The sequence below is a fragment of the Cryptomeria japonica genome, chromosome 11 (assembly GCF_030272615.1).
Source record: "Cryptomeria japonica chromosome 11, Sugi_1.0, whole genome shotgun sequence".
Taxonomy (NCBI): Eukaryota; Viridiplantae; Streptophyta; class Pinopsida; order Cupressales; family Cupressaceae; genus Cryptomeria; species Cryptomeria japonica.
Genome location: NC_081415.1, coordinates 138,344,743 through 138,365,539, shown reverse-complemented (window position 1 = coordinate 138,365,539; position 20,797 = coordinate 138,344,743).

The following is a 20,797-nucleotide window of genomic DNA, read 5'->3' as shown; positions in this document are numbered from 1 at the left end:
CTCATTGTAAGTCAGTGTGACTTCTTATTGAGTAGTGAGCTCTAGGTAGTTGGCCTTCTTGCATGTGCAGGCCCCTATTGTAAGTAATATTCTCTTATTGGTCAGTAAGTGAATATTGTGGGTCACAAATCCCACCGAGGTTTTTCCCACACTGGGTTTCCTTGTTAAAAATCTTGTGTTATGGTGCTCTTTTCATGTGGATGCTTTTGATTCTGTTATTTGCATTAATTCTTGCATACCGGTATACTGTTACTTTATATTCTGCATATTCAATTTTAAGAAAATTTCATTACCAGTCAGATACTGATTCACCCCCCACTCTCAGTATCTATGGGAACCCTAACAGAAATAAAAATTCTTTGAATGCCACCATCAAGCATGGGATAAGCAATTTGTGAATGTAAATTTTTATATCTACGAATGAAATTATCAACTTTTTATCTAACTCATTTCTTCTAATTAATCAAATCGGTCAAAGTAATTTTAGGACCAATGTTATTTTGAAATTTTTGAACTAATGCATTAGCCAATTTGTGAAAAAAAAGTGATGAAATAAGGAGGCAAAGAGAAATGTCATTACAAAGCTTTATCTCAAAAAGTGCAAAAGAAATTTTTTTCCATGAGTCTATGAATGTGAGAGAAAACACTAATGTATATGGTTCGGAATGTTTTTACATGATTCAAAGGGTCATCTAGTCCATATATAACTCCAATTGAGGAACTTTTTCTATTCTTAGTAGCAACTACATGAACCACATCAATAGATAGTGGTCTTGCTATATCGTATGTGGGAACACTAAAATTAGATTAGGTTAAAGAATCAAATTTTTGTTGTAAGGATGATACACTTCGAGCTAGGTTATTAATAGCGAATTTAGTGAATGTGTTGGAATTGGACATGTTGGATTGTGATGGAGGTGTACAATATTGTGATAGGTAGCTAGAGGTTGAGAATAAGGAGGTGGAACATTATGGTATGTTGGTAAAGGAGATGATTAGGAAATAAAAAGAAGGCTAACAGAATGAGGTATGTAAGAATATTGATTCATAGGATTTCCCAAATGACTAACACTATTAGCAATAACAGCAAAGGAAAACTGAGAGGGAGGGGGTGAATCAGTTTTCATTAGATTGAACCAATTAAGAACAATTTCAAATATGATCAACTGCAACAAAAAGAAAGATAACAATAGTAACATCAACGCACATAACACCAATATTTTTGACGTGAAAAACCTAGTTAAGGGAAAAACCATGGTTGGAACCTACCCACAATGAGATGATACTCTGCAGTATAGTATGTGTAAATATTATAGTGGGGAATGCACATGCATTTAGGCACACTTCTTAGAGCTCACTTCTCAAATTATAATGACCCAGAAGGTTCCAACCCTCAGGGAAGGTTCACTACCTTACAAAGAGATTCAGACTACAATCCAAAAAAAATGAATTGCAAAAATAGCATCTGCTAACACCTGATGGCAATTCTAGTTAAGTTCAAATGTCTTCCCTTCACCAATCTCTGCTCTACACACCACACTAAAAGATGAATTCACTTGATTGCACATACACCTCTCTCTAATAATGTAGACTCAACAACCACCACCAAATTACATGAATATTACACTCATTTATATAAATCATCAACCTTGACTACAAGGTCAGCCAAACCTTTAACACCTAATTACAAAATCACATCACACGATACATAAATCAACCACTAGACCAATACAATATTATAGACAAGATATAATGGACCTAAATCAACTCCTCAAACATGCACCACCACCATAAATCTCGCCAAGATCAACTGCAACATGTTACACCACCAAAATACTGCATAACACGAAGAATATCACTAGACCAAGAAGATCATCAATAACTCGCACAATAATCATTACGGACCATAAAAATATAGGACATGATTAGGGAACACCAACAAGCATGTTAGAATCATTCACAATAGTTGCACCAACACCACTTATTCAAATCTTCATCAATCAGCACGCTAACACTCAAGAACACTTAACAACAACAACTCAAAAAGGAAAGATAGCTTTCAGAGCATTAAATCATGGACCATCTTAAATGAAGATACAAAAAGGCATCCAAAACACTCTCCCAAATCCATAACATAATATATGATCATACCAGAGTACAATGGATCAAACACCGGAACACTACAACACTAGACACTGAAAACTGGTCTCCATACCAAAATCCTTAACTCGACCAAATCGTCACATAGAAAAATGAAATAAATAAATAATGAAGTAGAGAAACTAGAGATACTTAATCCTGAACCAAAAATCCAAATCAACTATCAACAATCACTGGATCACCAAAACATTTCTTTGCAACACCAAAACATAGGAATATGTTGACATCTAGAACAACAACATATCCAAGTAGCAACAATATCCAACAATCTCCCCCTTTGACATTGATCCCAACATATCAATTTAAAAAATAATCAATGCAAAGGAATAAATCAACACCAACAAAACTCCGCCTTAGATCATACAGAAAGCTCCAAAGATATGGTAGTTTTTCACATGCTTATTGTTGGCTTAATGATGATTGTAATGAATTCATCATATGTTGTCATTGATGAAACACATTCACACACACATGTATTCATATTATCTACCAATATAACTTCAATTTTTTTAATACTATAACTGGTATACTAGAGGTTTATTTCTAACCGGTACTTGGTGACAACCTATATATATATATATATATATATATATATATATATATGGAGACAACTAGTGGATATACATAACTCGGCAAAAACACGAAGATCCAAGGGAGATTATCATAGGAACATCAAGGATAATGGTTTATATGTTCAACTCCAACCGATATTGATTGTCCCAACTAGTATTCATTGATTATGTGATGAGTTATCACAAGTCATGATGATTTATCATTACCGACAAGATTTGGCGGTATTTTTGTTGAGTTATGATCACTTGACCAGATACACTGCACCTAGGTAATTGTGTTATGATTTCTAGAGGGCGACATGAAATCTAAAATGTCTATATATTGACATCACAATGAATTATTTTGTATGAGCGAAAGTGATATGCTATGTGTAAAGGCAGAAGTGTTAAGTTGCAAAGTATGTTGGTAAAGAGGACTTAAGTTTATCTACGGATCAGTGTTTAAAGTAGTACTACTTTTGGTGTTACTAATTTAGCCCCCCCCTCTCAATGCTTTACAAGTCCATCAATTGGTATCACAGCCTAACTTCCTTAAAGCCTAATCGCTTGGAAGAAAACCCTAAATCTATGATGGGGGATATGAGCTACCTTGCAATGGCTAGAGAGCTTGAGGCTAATAGGAATGAGCTTGAAACCCTAAGGGTCAAACTAAAAGCTTCTCAAGTCAAAAGAAGAGAGATAATTGAACAACTGTTATAAATATCTGATAATAGTTCTTTAGATGAGGCCAATATTGATTCTTTAGCTGAGGAAGTTCAAAAACTAAACAGTGAAAAGCTAAATCTACGGAGAGAGCTAGAAAATCTTACTATCCGCATGAGTCAGGAACTGGAAGCCAAGAGAACTACTGGAGATCTCACCAAATAAAGAGATCATTAGATTTCCAAAATCAAGTGAGAGAATGCTACCTTGCATAAGCATTTGAATGTAGAAAGAGAAGAAAAAGAGAACCTACATCTAGATCTTGAATTAGCATCATCTCTAAGAGAGAACCTATCAAAGCATAATGAAGATCTCACCAGATAGCTCATTGAAGCAAATGGGAAATTGGAGAAGTTCAATAGAAGTTCTATCTTGCTGGAAGAACAAATTCAATCATAAAGGATGAATGGTGATACCTCTGGACTTTGTTTTCACACATCTAAAAAAGGCGAATCCTCTAGTACTAAGAGAAACACTCAAGAATAAATCTACTCCTAAGGTCAAAAAGCGTACCGGTAAGAAGGTCTTTAAACTTGTCTGTTTTGTTTGCCATAAACCTGGTCACACTGTAAATGTTTGTAGAGACAAACCTAATAGAAATGCAATCTACAATACTAATGCTAGGTATGTGTCCAAGAAATTTGAAGGTCATTGCTTCACATGTAAATGTATGGATTTAGATCAATTGAATGTAGATATGGAGAGAATAATCCTATACCACATATGCATTCAAGACCAAATGGCAACTGGATGAGAAATTTTGACAATCGGGTCAACATGAACTGGCAAAGACCCTATGACAACCAGTTCAGTCCATTTGAGATGGAAAAGGTAACAAATGTCATTTGCACCATCTGTAACAACTTTGGCCATTTGGCTATGAATTGCAAAAGAAGAATTAGGAGAGGTAATGCAAGACCTTGGAGATCATCTGGTATGGCCTGCTATCACTATCACAAACTGGGACACTTGGAAAAAATATGTAGATCTAGAAAGAGCAAACCGATCAACCCTTCTAAAGATCAGAAAGGAAAGAAGAAAGTTAATGTTGAAGAAAGTAGAGAAGATATGAATCAAATATGGAAGAGGAAGAGTGATGACTCACCTAGAGAAGAAATTGTTCATTCACCAAATGTGGAGAATATTGCACTGGTGAATTAAGCCTTTTCAATATGGCTAAGGGGAACTTAATGCTAAAACCACCTCCAAACCCCTTGAGATAAATGAGTGGTAAGAGAATTTAAATGCATGAAATTTTGATAACTTTTTGTCAATTGGTTATCAACTGCTTTAACATGTATGTTTAATTACACATTTTAATTAGGGTTTGTAACCCTAATGAGCGAGCTTTTAATGCAGTAGGTAAAAAGGATAAAAGCAAGTTTTCACTTTGTTATTTTTACCCTAACGCATTTGAGAAAGGATTTTTGAGTGCTTGTAGAGTTGAGAAAGGATTGTTGGTTGATATTTCTTGAAGCTACATTGTGATTTGTGTAATCAAGTAGATTTGAAGGTTGGAGAAGACTAAACTGGTGTGCACTTGAGCATTCAACTAGTTAAAGAGGTAGCGTGCGTGAAATAACGTATTTTTTTGAAAAATCCTTCTTTGAATCTAGTTTATCTGGAATGGCGTCATATTCTAAACTACTAGAGAGATTAATGATTACATCTAAACCTATGGAATTTGTTGAAGTAGAACAAATTGTGTCATATAATACTTTATAACAAGTTCCTAGTGGTGATGTAGTGAAAGGAGATTTGTCGAGCTACATTGATTCAAAGATTGAGGATTTAGGATCATTGTCGATATATTCTTTGTTAAAATCCCTTTGCGATAAGAACAAAACGATTCAAATAGAATATATTAGGGTTTATGAAAAAGGTTTTCATAGCGCAACTTACTTTCTTGAAGATTTTGAAGAAGAGCATATCTAAATTATTTTGAGTCAAGTTCATGGAGAAAACCTGTATTTAGAAAGGACTCATACTATAACCAAGGATTCTATTCAAGTTGTAACTGGTTTTTACTCAACTGGTGAAGTACCTGTGCCGAGGTGTATCTCAAAAGAGATAGTATACACTCTAACCAGATCAACATCTGATAAGCATGCTTTTTCTATCAATAACATCAGGGACCCAATGGTAAAGTTTGCAGCTATGGTTATAGGCTACCAGGTATTTTATTCTACCAGATTAAATAGTGTTCCATCAATAGCGGTGCATACTGCTTATAAGATGATAACTGAAAATGCTAATTATGACCTATGTGAGGCCATAAGGAGCCAATTAATGTTAAACCTTCAATCTATCAAGAAGGACAATAGTCTAAAGTTTAAATTTGGATAATTATTGATTATTCTATTCTTTTATTTTCAGAATTTCCTACCGGGAATAGGTGATCTTGAATGGTCTAAGGATCTATCAGTATCTTCCTAGATTAAGAATAGTATCAAGGCTATGAAGAATGCCTTTTCTTCTGCAATGAACAAACACTTCAATGAGTTTCAGAAGAAAATGAGCATGAGAGTAAGATTGCCTGAGGATGTGGTAAAATTTTTTGCTAAGGACATTGTTTTCACAGTTACCACTGATTTTTGTTTAATGGAGGCAATTGAGCCTAGAGAAGCAGAAATGGAAGATATGAGTTATGAGGTCAACTATGACTTACTGATTAGTTATGCTAATAACCTATTAGCATCTCCAAAGGATAAAAGGAAGGCAAAATTGACTATTGTTGAATATCAGACTACAGAAGCTAGAACTAGTATTGTTCCTACCACAAGTGGTAACAGTAAGAAAAAGAAGGTTGAGCAAGCACCTCTGGTGATGAAAAATACAATAGTGACACAAAGTGTCCAAACCAAAAAGGAACCGACACCTAAAGTTTATGCAAAGAAGTAGAATACATCTAAGAAAAGAGGTCAGAAACTAATTCTCCAAGCAGAATTTGAAGGCACTAACACTAAGGAAGAACCTAAGAAAATGAAAGCTACTAGTAGAGTAGAAAAGAAGTAAAGGAAGTGTCAAAGGAAACTATGCCTTTTGATATCTCAACTTACAAGCTTGAGACTACCTTTGAGAGGACAGTGAAGACATTAGGGAGAAACAAATTTGACAATGTCAAAGAACATTTTGATTCTTTCACTGAAGATGAAAAGGAGCAAATCATTCAACAGGTAATCAATCATTTGTGTCATCATAATAGATTACCACATGATCGTGAAAAGGATATATTTAATTCTTTGTATATTATTCTTTTGAATAAATGGGAGGAAGCAATAAAGAAAGAAAAAGGAATCATAGATGATGTATTTGTACAATATTTTCCTAAATTGTCAAAGGATGAGTTGAATGAATTGGTTGATAAGTATAAAGTTCATTTTGCTTACAAAATGAGAAGATAGAAGCTGATCAATGGAAAAGTGCAAACTATTGAGACTGAGACTCATCAGATTGCTCATAGTATCAACCACTCGGAAGATCTTATACATTCTTCTAAGAATGAATAAGATATTGTTGATCGACTTGAAATGGATGAAGAAGAAATTGTGCAAGCTGATGTGGTCTATCCTATAAAGAAGAAAGATGACACTATCATCCAAGTTGTTGATGATATTCAAGATACAATTGATCTATCTAGAGACATCATTGTACTAGATATGCAGCCACCTGAAATCATTGTTGTTCAAGTTACTTCAGTTGAGAAACCAGCTACTCAACCAAGAGTGGATACTCCACCTGCAAAGGAACAACTTGAGAAACTCCAATCCCCACTGGTTTCACAGAACATTTAGAAGGAAATTAATGAAAATGTTCACACATAGATTTCTGAATAGGAAATGTAGAAAGGACAAGAGAAAGCAATTGTTAAGGTAACATCTTCTGAATTGGCAAAAACATTAGTCATTTAGCAGACTGATGAAGATGATGATGACTCATTAGGCATTTCAAGTCCTATAATTGTTGATAATATGAGTGCATCTGAAATAATGAAGATTGCAACTGTCATGCAATCTAGAGATCAAAAGAAGAGACTTAAAGAGAAAAGAATGGAAGCTGAAACAATTTAGAATGCAATAGATATTTTATCAAGTCTACTACCAAAAACTTCTGCAGGACATCTGGCAACCCCTATTAGAAAACATGGTCAATTGGTTGCTAATGCATTTGACCAAATTAAATCACTTGAAGAAGCAACACAAACTTATGCTAAGAAGAGTTACATGAAGAGGCATGGAGAGGAGCTTATGAAAGAAATTGATACAAGGAAACTTGCTCTATCTTTGAATAAAGATTTGTTAAGTAAAGCTATTGAAACAAGAGGCAAATATCTTGCTTCTACTTCTAGTGTTTCATTATTTTATTCTGATATCAATAAAAAGCAAACTGAAATAGATGAAGAGCTAGAAATGATATGCAATGCATATGTACCACTTCAAGACTCTATTTTTTTCTTTTAGCAAATCTATGGATGATTTTCACAATAGGTTGGATACCTATGATCTAGAGAAAGCAAAAAGACTTCAGTCACTGAAGGAATTGAAGAGTCTACTCACATTTCAAGTAGACATACTGCAAAGAGCCTACAAGACTGCAGAAGCTATTTTAGCTACTCCAAAAGCCTGTATACTTGATTCCATGGAAGAGTTCCATCAGTTATCTCCTCCTTTGACAACCATGCCAAAGATATAATTTGATCAAGCTTGTCTCCCCCAAATGACATAATCTCTCCCTCTAGGAAAAACTCACAACTCTCATCAACACACTAACTACTTTGGTTGTGTATCAGCATCAACTCATCAACTCGGATGAAGAGCTAAGTGTTGGAATCCAAGAACAATGAGAGCAGGGGGTGAATTAGTGTTCTACCGGTATAATGAATTTTACCCTTATTAACAATGCAATTTAGTAACTAGTAACCATAAAAGAATATAATAACAAATAGAAATGAAGCAACCACAAGAGCATACACCATAGAAAAGAGATTTATATGTGGAAAAAACTCAAAGAGGAAAAACCATGATGGGATTGGTGACCCATAATATATATCCACTATCCAAATTATTACAATAGGGGCCTGCACATGCAGGAAGGCCAACAATCTAGAGCAGACTGCTCATCACAAAAGGAGCCTCACTAACTACAAACACCACGTATGAAGTTACAAACATAATTTTGAACTGTGAGAGTGCATCTACTAGGCTAGATGAGTTCTAGTTAAAGCACACTTTGTACCGATTTACATTGTGTCCTTCCTTGCTGATATCTTGCTTCTCTTCCCCAACCTCTAAACCAATATCCAAGACCGACTACAAAATATTACATTTCCATTATGTCTATCAAGATCACTCACACAATATCACGTTAGTATATTTTATTACATTCTATTACATTCTCAAAATAACCTAACCAGACTAAGTTAAATACCCCTCCCAAACATAAACATAAATTCCTTATGTCATCTTACAATGATATTACAATTTAGTTACATGTCGACCTAAACAAAAATAAATTCATTAAACTTCAAGATCAATGCCTTTGATCATTCTCGTGTAGACCTACGAGATCAATCTCCCATGTCGGCCTCATATACTGGTCCCTAGTTTGTCGATTTCCTTTGACTGCCAGTGTTGGTTCCTTGAGTGTCAGATGATGTGAAAGCTGGATGCCAAATAATGTATACCGATGAGTACCAATTAAGTGACCAACCCAAAATCATGTGTGTTGCCATCAATAACAACACAAATAAGCTGGATGAGTGTCAATTGCCAACAATCTCCCCCTTTGGCATTGATGGCAACACTCATGTGAAAATGGATCATTGAAGTGTTGTTCCCATTTCCTACCAAAAAATTCAAAATTGATCTAAAAACCTATTGGAAGACTTTGCCCCCTGAGCTATACATTACTTCTCATGTCCCTATCATTTTTCACATCAACCTGTCCCCCTTTGATAGCAGTGCCAAAGACCAAGGCAAAAAAAATAAGAATAAGAAATGAAATTCTGTACAAACCAAAATATGATTACCAAATCAAGATATGCTTAAAAATATCTGGGTAGGCATTCTTCAAAAATCCTAAGTATGTATTCTAGCCTATCCTCAATATGCTCAAAATGGATACAAAATCATTAATAATATATGCATGAAGCTCTTCTTTTGATAGGTCTGTCGGAGTAGGTTTATCCATTAACTCTATACTTTCCCTCTTGTGATGTAACAAAGTGTTCAACTGAGGTCTCACCAAACCTCTTAATTTCCTTGCATGCCAGATTAGCCTATCCCTTTCCTTCTTTAATCCAGAAATCTTAGTCTCTATTATCAAAATTTCACCATCAATGGTATCGGTTGGTATTTGAGGACCATCAAAACTATTAGCTAAATGTTCTAGTCGGGCCTTTGTCACCTTCAATTTTACCTCAAGGTCTATTGTTAGTTTCTCAGTGTTAGTATAAGGCCTATATATATTTCTACACTCATTTAGAGCCTCATTAATCTTTGTTATCTCATCTGTCAGCTTAGCCTTGTCAAATGAAATCATGTTGTCATAAGTCACCTTTCGGGCTGCATTATACCACTCAATCAATTGCCAGTTTGATACTTGTTGAAGAGTTTTAAACTCTTTGTAAATATGCTTTGTCAAACCTTTCAGTTTGTTGGATGGGCTTCCAATCTGATCTACCTTATATTCTGGTGCAAGCTGTTGCAAAACTAGAATGGCCTACTCAATAGCCTACTTATCTTTAGTCCCTTCCTTCCTTAACTTCTGAGTTGCAACATACATCAATTCAAAACTACTCAGCTGCTCAATATTTTTCTATGCAAAATCAACTTGACCGGATGAGTCAAGTGCCAACAATGAATGACTATCCAAAATCTTCCTAGAGGATTCAACCTTATGACTTGCATCAGTGGCTTCCCCACTTGGTGAAGTAACCTTTTCAACCTTAACCTCTTCAGTATGTACATTTGGTATCAGAGGTTGAATATCCTCAACTTGTTTATTTTTTGTATCCACATCAATAACCTCTATATCCAGAATGATCTATTCTAGTGTATCCTTCTTATCTTGTATAGTTTCAATGTTATCTATTGGTGTCTCTATATTAGGTACAAGTGGTTCTACTAGAGGAATATCTTATGATATTTTCTATTCGAAAACTGGTGCATCCATTACCAATACACCTTTCCCCTTATCATCTACTAGGATGTCTGGAGTGTTAGACATTTGAGGGACTTTCGGTGATGTAAATAATCCTGGTTTATCTACAAAATTTTTTACCCAAGCTTCATGTGTCTCCTTAACTATCTCATTCACTCTACCTACCATGAGACTCACATGCCAGTGTTTACTCCAATTTTTTTTTTTTTTGAAAAATCTAAACACTGTTGCATCCCCTCATTTGTTATGGCACCACAAATAGTTAACAATTTTTGTATCTTTATATGTCTATCATCTTCAACTGTAGATAACCTTCTAGCATCTAGTTTACTATACAAGTCTATCGGTATTTGTTTTTCAATTTCTAACAGTTCTTTCTTATATATGTCTAAGTATAACAAAAACTAATTCCTCTATCTCCATTTTCTCCTTATCATCCATATGTACATAACAATGCTAGATATTACTCAAAGTTTAATCTTTAGTGATTTGATCAATCAACTCAGCAACTGAAAGAGGAGGAATGACTTCAATACTCTTGCCAGATTTGAGCGCTATATCTACATCTGATTTCTTCTTCTTGTCAGGAGTAGAAGTAGACTCCTTAAATAGTTTCCTCTTCTCTATGGGCTTCCTCTCCTCTAAAATTATTTTAGGTTTTGTCAGAGGGGTAACCTTTACTTTTTGCTTCTTTACTCCCTCATCCTTTTTATTTGGTATCCTGATGAAATTCTTGGTAATATATGAGGGCATAACATCAGTATCAAACCTAGATGTAACAGAGGCAATAAAAGTATCTGGTTTCTTCCTCTTTACTACACCCTTGTTGGTTGTGTTGTCGGTGGTGCCTACACTGCTACTAGAGATGACCCTTTAGCTAGTCCAATAATATGCTTTATCTTAGAGGACATCTTTTGTATAGTTTCCCCAACATTCTTGATCTTTTCTTCCCTTTTCTTCTTGCTAAATTCAATTTCAACTTTAGTTTCTTTTTTCCTTGTAGTCCCAAAGGCTTTCTCTACTTCATCAACTAGGACATCAATAAGAGTCTTGGCATATAAATCCAAGATCTTAGCATCTACCTCATAGCTCATCTCTTTGATCCAGATCTTCCTAGGTTGCACTGCCTCCATCAGTGTTTCATAGATTTCAGTTGAATATATACCTACAATATGCTTTGGAACTCTTTCTCTCTTCTTCATTGCTTTCTAGAATGATTTGAAATAACTCCAAAGAATGGAGTTCCTATCCTATCCCATATTACTTATAACTTCTTTGATTTTTTTTTCTACTGGTATATCAAATGCCCATTGGGTCTTACCAGTTCGTTGTAACTCATTTAGAAAGAAAAGCATTAAATAGACAACAAGGTTGCCATACCAAAAAATACCCTTTTTCACCCTTAATCTTCCCTAGGTTTATTACCAATTCATCACACATCCATTGACATAGACATAGCTTTTCATTCTCCTTAATCATTTTGTGAGCACAGAAAATGCATGAACTAGAAACAAAGTTCAACCGATTTGATTGGGTTACCTTGTAACGGATGTTCATGCTTGCAAATTGAACTGCTTTGTCTTTGATAGTACTAATTATCATTGACTGGTTGTCAAATGTTGCACCAATTAACTTCTCCACCTCATTGTTAGATATCTTCTTCTTTCCAGGTGTTGGACTAGTCTAGGGTAAACTAGTGATCTTAGAAATAACCTCCTTGGTGATCTTGTAAGGCCAGTCTAGCCATATGAATTTTCCATAGACTCGGCTCAGTACATACCGGATCAATTTATCTTCAAATTTCAGCATCTCCAAATTGTTGGTAAAACCCTAATCCTTCAAAATTTGAAATTCCAGTTTCATCGAACCATCTTGGTTCAACAAGGTGCGAATATACATGTTCTTGATCTTAGCAGAACCCAAATCCTCCAACTGCAATAAATATATGCATGAACATATTTGGCATACAAAAATCCTTTAGAAACCCTAGAAAATGCGTAGACTGAATCATTGACCTTCGTAATCTAAGGGCATTGCTTGAAAATAAGGCATGCACTGTCCTTGATGTCAACAACAATAGGGTTAGCCACACCCGATGGAGCAAAAGATGATCCAGAAGCCATTGTAAATAAAAGATAGCTTTAAAACTAATAAAATACCTCACAACCTTCATCGGTGAAATCTTTGAAAAATCCATTGTGAATGCATTGGAATTCGCTTGAAATGCTTTTGATCGCCTTGAATTCGCTTTGTTTTAGTTTGAATGCTATGTGATAAAAAATGAACCAACATTTCCCCTTTATTCTATGAAAACCCTAATTTCTCATTGTTATTAATGTATGTTGACATACGATACCAGATACAAAATCCATTATCTCAGCACCGGTGAATCTTCAGATTGTCTTCACCAATATTTGAAATAAGCTTTCAGACCTCTATCAAGGGCAATGCATGATTTGTCATTAATTTGCCTCCCCCTAAGGCTAATGCCTTAGTTATCAAATAAGTTTCCTACCGGTGTAGGAGCATTCTGCTCTGTTGGTTGAGTAATCAGATTGATTGTCGTTATCGGTTGATCTTCAAATTTCCTAACCCATTTCTTCTCATGCTCCTTTCAGATATCTTCAACCTTTTATTTTTCTTTCTCATCATTTCCTACCAAATTGTTCTTGCTTCTGCAATATGTCCTATTTTGTTACATGCATAGAAAGTAGCATTGTTCTACTTAATTACCTTGTTGATTCCTTGACCATTCTTCGACATACATTGGTTAGCCATATGTCCAAACTTTCCACATGCATGGCATTTGACATTCATTCTACAATCTTTTGTCCTATGACCATACTTATTACACTTTGAACACTGACCTAGAACAACATTTTTATTATAATTTTCTCTATTTCCGTATTCACTTTCTCTATGACCAAAATTATTACAAAGAAAGCATCTACCATTAGATTTATGTGCATTGGGTTGCCTTACCGATGATTTCTAATTTCGTTTGTCAGGTGGATTCTCCTAATTTTCACTACCAGAGCTTTATCCATGCTGAAACCCAAGACCTCTAGTGTCTCCAGTGTCTCTTTGATTGTTCAATAATTCAACAAGCCTTGCAGAACTGACCCTGAACTTTTCTTTGTATTAATTTGCAACATCTCGATCACTACTTAGGATTGACACCATTCTTTCCAGCTCTTTCTCGTTGTTTTGTGATTGCACCAACTCGCTTCTCAACTCATAATTTTCATGCGCCAACCTAATGCATTCCTCAGATCTGTCTTTCAGGGATCTACCAAGATTTTCTTCATTCTTATTCTGGTCTTGAATATCCTTGGAAACCCTCATAGTCATGGCTTGCATTTCATTCTTCATGACACCATTCTCCTGACTCAACTTCTAACATTGTTCCTTAAGGGCATCCTTCTCTTCATCATCTAGATTTTGTAAAAGCTCCTTCATTTAGGCTTGAATAGATGATAGTCTCTCCTATAGGATAAGAATGAATTCCTTTGCAGAGTTCAATTCACCTTACAACTTCATTTTCTTCATTCTTTCAACATCATAGTCCTCAATTTCTACTTCAAGTTCCTTCTTTAGACTCATCTCCATGGATTCCAGATTCAAGATCTTCCTCAAGCTATTAGACTTACTCAAAGGCACTAGGATCTAATACCAATTGTTGGAATCCAAGAACGCTGAGAGGGGGGTGAATCGGTGTTCTGCCAGTATAATCCATTTTAACCTTATTAACAATGCAATTCAGTAAATGGTAACTATAAAAGAATATAACAACAAATAGAAATGAAGCAACCACAAGAGAATACATCATAACGCAAATATTTATACGTGGAAAACCTCAAAGAGGAAAAACCATGGTGGGATTGGTGATCCACAATATCTATCCACTGGCCAAATGAATAAATATTACAATAGGAGCCTACACATGTAGGAAGACTAACAACCTAGAGCACACTGCTCATCACAAAAGGAGCCTAACTGACTACAAACACCACATATGAAGTTGCAAACAAAATTCTAAACTCTGAGAGTGCATCTGCTATACTGGATGAGTTCCATTTAAAGTACAGTCTTTACCAGTTAAACTGTGTCCTTCCTTACTGGTATCTTGCTTCACTTCCCAAACCTCTAAACCAGTATCCAAGACCGACTACAGAATATTACATTCACATTTTGTCGACCAAGATCACTCGCATAATATCACATTACTATATTACATTACATTCTATTACATTCTCACAATAACCTAGCCGAACTGACTTAAATACCCTTCCCAAACACAAACATAAATATCTTATGTTGGCTTACAACGATATTACAATTTATTTACATGTCTACCTAAGACAAAATGAATTCATTAAACTTTGAGACCGATGCTTTTAATTATTGTTGTGTAGACCTGCCAGATCAATCTTCCATGTCGGCCTCTTATATTGGTTCCTAGTTTGTCAGTTTCCTTTGACTGTTGGTGTCAGTTCCTTGAGTGCAGGATGAATTGAATGTCGGTTGGAAAACAATGTATATTGGTGAGTATTGGTTAAGTGACCAACCCAAAATGGTGTGTGTTGCCATCAATTACAATACAACTAAGTCGGATGAGTGTCAATTGCCAACAATAAGACTATGAAATCCACCGGATTGATGCATCTCAATGCACCTAGTTCTCATCATGAGGGGAAGAGACCCTTGTCTCTGAATTACAAAAGTGTATCTGTGGCCAAAGGATTAGTGAAAATATCTACAATCTGGTCTTATGTATATACGTACACCAGTTTTACTTCTTCATCACTAACTTTCTCCCTCTGGAAATGATACTTAATTTTTATATGTTTCATTTTAGAATGTGGTATCAGATTCTTGGAAATATTAATAGCACTTGAATTGTCACAGTAAATAAAAATAGGCTCATCATACACAACTCTAATGTCTTTCAACATCTATTTTTGATTTTCTTCATTCTTATTCTGGTCTTGAATCTCCTTGGAAATCCTCATAGTCATGGCTTGCATTTCATTCTTCATGACACCATTCTCCTGACTCATCTTCTAGCATTGTTCCTTAAGGGCATCCTTCTCTTCATCATCTAGATTTTGTAGAAGTTCCTTCATTTAATCTTGAATAGATGATAGCCTCTCCTATAGGATAAGAATGAATTCCTTTGTAGAGTTCAATTCATCTTACAACTTCATTTTCTTCATTCTTTCAACATCATAGTCCTCAATTTCTACTTCAAGTTCCTTCTTTAGACTCATCTCCATGGATTCTAGATTCAAGATCTTCCTCAAGCTATTAGACTTACTCAAAGGCACCAGGATCTAATACCAATTGTTGGAATCCAAGAACGCTGAGAGGGAGGTGAATCGGTGTTCTGCCAGTATAATCCATTTTAACCTTATTAACAATGCAATTCAGTAAATGGTAACTATAAAAGAATATAACAACAAATAGCAATGAAGCAACCACAAGAGAATACATCATAACACAAATATTTATACGTGGAAAACCTCAAAGAGGAAAAACCATGGTGGGATTGGTGACCCACAATATCTATCCACTGGCCAAATGAATAAATATTACAATAGGAGCCTACACATGTAGGAAGACTAACAACCTAGAGCACATTGCTCATCACAAAAGGAGCCTAACTGACTACAAACACCACATATGAAGTTGCAAACAAAATTCTAAACTCTGAGAGTGCATTTGCTATGCTGGATGAGTTCCATTTAAAGCACAGTCTTTATCGGTTAAACTGTGTCCTTCCTTACCAGTATCTTGCTTCGCTTCCCAAACCTCTAAACCAATATCCAAGACCGACTATAGATTATTACATTCACATTTTGTAGACCAAGATCACTCGCATAATATCACATTACTATATTACATTACATTCTATTACATTCTCACAATAACCTAGTTGGACTGACTTAAATACCCTTCCCAAACACAAACAGAAATATCTTATGTCGGCTTACAATGATATTACAATTTATTTACATGTCCACCTAAGACAAAATAAATTCATTAAACTTCGAGACCGATGCCTTTAATCATTGCCGTGTAGACCTGCCAGATCAATCTCCCATGTCGGCCTCTTATACCGGTTCCTAGTTTGTCAATTTCCTTTGACTGTTGGTGTTAGTTCCTTGAGTGCTAGATGAATTGAATGTTGGTTGGAAAACAATGTATATTGGTGAGTATCGGTTAAGTGACCAACCCAAAATGGTGTGTGTTGCCATCAATTACAATACAACGAAGTCAGATGAGTGTCAATTGCCAACAATAAGATTGTGAAATCCACTAGATTGATGCATCTCAATGCACCTAGTTCTCATCACGAGGGGAAGAGACCCTTAACTTTTCTCTGAATTACAAAAGTGTATCTATGGGCAAAGGAATAGTGAAAATATGTACAATCTGGTCTTATGTATATATATACACTAGTTTTACTTCTTCATCACTAACTTTCTCCCTCTAGAAATGATACTTAATTGTTATATGTTTCATTTTAGAGTGCGGTATCAAATTCTTGGAAATATTAATAGCACTTGAATTGTCACAGTAAATAACAATAGGCTCATCATACACAATTCTAATGTCTTTCAACATCTATTTCATCCAAACTACCTGAGTACAGTTGCTAGCAACAACAATGTATTTAGCTTCAATAGTAGATAGAGATATAGCATCTTGTTTCCTGCTTGCCCATGAAACCAAGTTCTTCCACAAAAATAAAGCTCCACTGATAGTTCTCTTCTAGTCATCTACATCACTTTCCCAATCAGCATCGGTATAGGCACATAATATGAAATCATCATTCTTCAGATACCATAGCCCATAATCAACAATTCCCTTCAAATATCTAAAAATCCTTTTAAAAATAGTAACATGAGTCTCTTTAGAATAAGATTGAAATTTGGCACAAAGATAAACAACATTCATGATATTCGGTCTAGTCTGAGTCAGGTACAACATTCCACCAACCATAGATCTATACAAGGTTTGATTCACTTATTGAGATTTGTCATTCTTAGATAACTTGCACCCAGTCACCATAGGAGTTCCAACAGGTTTAGAATCAACTAACCCAAATTTCTTCAACAGTTCCTTCACATACTTAGATTGAGAAATGAAAATACTTTTACTAGTCTGAGTAATCTACAATCCTAAGAATAATTTCATTTCCTCTATCATAAACATCTCAAATTCCTTTTACATATCATCAACAAACTTCATACTCAGATCATCATCTCCTCCAAAAATGATGTCATCCACAAATACTTCAACAATCAAAATAATAGCAATCTCAACCTTAAAGTATAAGTTACTATCATCAATACCTTTACAAAATCCCAACTTCAACAAATACTTATCTAATCCTGCATATCAGGTTCTAGGGGCTTGCTTTATTCCATATAGTGATTTTTTCAATTTGTATACCATGTGTCCTTCATTTGATAATGAAAATCCTTCCACTTGATCAATGTAGACTTTCTCCTCAAGATCACCATTCAAAAAGGTTGACTTGACATCCGTATGATAAACCTTGAAATTCTTCTAAGAAACAAATCCAAGCAACAATCTGATAGCTTCAATTCTAGATACATGAGAAAAAGTTTCCTCCTAATCAATACCTTCCATCTTAGAGAATCCCTTACATACCAATCTTTCTTTGTTTCATACCACTTAACCAGCTTCAGTCATTTTGGGACACCCATTTAGTACCAATCACATTCTTGTCTTTAGGTCTCAAAACAAGCTCCCAAGTGTTATTATTCTCAATCTAATTCCACTCTTCCTCTATAGATTTGATCTAATTCACATCCTTACATGCTTGAACAACATCTTTAGGTTCAATATTAGAAATTAGACATATTTCTTTAGCAACAAGTCTTCTCCTAGTCATCACACCCTTGTTCTTATCACCAATAATATGATTCTCATAATTATTCAATTTCACATACCTTAGAGTCTTTGGATTATTTTGATTCTCTGGCTCTTGAACTTCTTCACCAGCAACAACAATATCCAAATTAACTATCTCTATCAGATTATTCTCCTCCAGGATCTCAGTTCGTGCAAGATTAGAAATAATATCCTGATCATTAATCTCATATTTGCATTCTTTGATCTTCTACCCAAAACATTCATCAACCTTCACACTTTCACTTTCCACTATCTTCTTCAACCTCTTATTGTAACACCGATAGGCCTTGATCTTATTATAATATCCCAAGAATATTCCTTCATAACATCTTGCATCAAATGTTTCTATATCCTCATCTATTTTGATATAACATTTTCTTCCAAAAGCTCTAAAATATCTATTGTAGAAACATGACCAAACTTTATCTCATAACCCTTGGATTCTTACTAGAATCACCTTTTATATGCACCCAGTTGAATGTATAAACAATAGTGCTAACAACTTCTTTCCAAAAGCTTTGTGCAAAATTTTCTTCAATCAACATCGTTCTAGTAGTATCCAAGATTGTTCTATTCTTTCTTTCAACAACTCCATACTACGAAGTGGTTCTAGGAGCAGATAACTATCTTCTAATTCTATTCCTCTCAAAAAATGTATCAAACTCACTAGACATGAATTCTCCTCTTGTGTCAAATCTTAGACACTTCAGCTTCAACCCTATCTTAGTTTCCAGCTTTGCTTTGAATATCTTGAATTTCTCCAATGCTTCTAATTTCTCCCTTAGAAAAGTTACCCACATCATTCTAGAGTTGTCATCAATTAGCAACATGAAATACCTGTCACTATGCATGCTTCGACTCAGTCTGGTGGGACCACACAAGTCAGTATGCACAAGATCTAATAGTCTATTAGATGTATACAAATTTATTTTAAATGATGTTCTTGTTTGATTTCCCAACTGACATTCTATACATACCAAATTAGAAGGCTTCATAAGCTTGGGCAAATATTTAACAGCTTGAGTAGAACTTATCCTTATCATACAGTCAAAATTAACATGACACATCCTCCTATGCCACAACCAACTTTCATCTATCTGAAAAATCAAGAAACTTTTCTCACCCACATTCAAGTGAAAGATATTACCTTTAGTTTTAGTCCCTCTTGCAATCTCTATACCAAAGGCATCTAGAATCTTCCATTTACCATACTTGAATTGTAAATCATATCCCTTATCAACCATTTGTCCAACACTCAAAATATTATTCTTTAAGCCTTCAACATATAAGACATCGCCAGTATTATTCTTACCATCAAAAGATATAGAACCTCTACCATGAACCACACAACCTTTATCACCTCCAAATCTTACTATAACACCATCATACCTTTTCCATATTCACAAATTTATTTTTATCACCTATCATATGATGTGAATGATTGGTGTCAATTACCCATTCATATTTCTCTTCAATCTTAGCAGCAAAAGCTTTCTCCTCAACAAAGCATCTTGTAGGATTCATTGGTACTAGATCATCTTCCTTGATAGCAATAAATAAAAATTCATCTCTTGAATTCCCATTGTCTAATTCCTCATCTATCACACCTTCATCCATAGGATAATTTAGCATATCTTTTGATTTATATACTTTTGGTAGGGCTTGTAGGGCTTATCATGCTTATCAAATCTATCATGTCTTTCATACTTATCATACATAGACATTCTTTTAGAACACCTAGAAGTAAAATTTCCTATCTTATTACAAGAGAAGCATTTCAAAGGCAACTTTCCATTATACTTACTGGCTCCCTTAGGTAATCTTTAAGAAATAAGTGCTTCATGATAATCCAACTCTTTCTCATGCTCTTCCATCTCTCTCATCTCTCTCTCATATCTTGAAACCCTAGATGAAATCTCTCCTGAATCATATAGTTGCTTCCCAAATACAAAAGCTTTAAATGTACTCTCAGATTTACCATGTGATTCTCCAAATTTGCTCAACTCAAATGCACTTGGCTTACCAACCAACATATCTGTGGTCACAGTAGTCACACTAAGGATCTCATCAATAGTGACAACTTTATCTTTTTAAGTTGAGGGAAAGGATCTCATCTCACTTAAGAGTTCCACCAACACTTCTGATGTTCATAACAATCTCATTTACTTTAGCCATATAAAGGAAGTTATGTTCTAACCCATTCCCATTTTTAATGTCTCATATTTTCCCTTCAAACTCTGTAACATAGAAACTTTAAC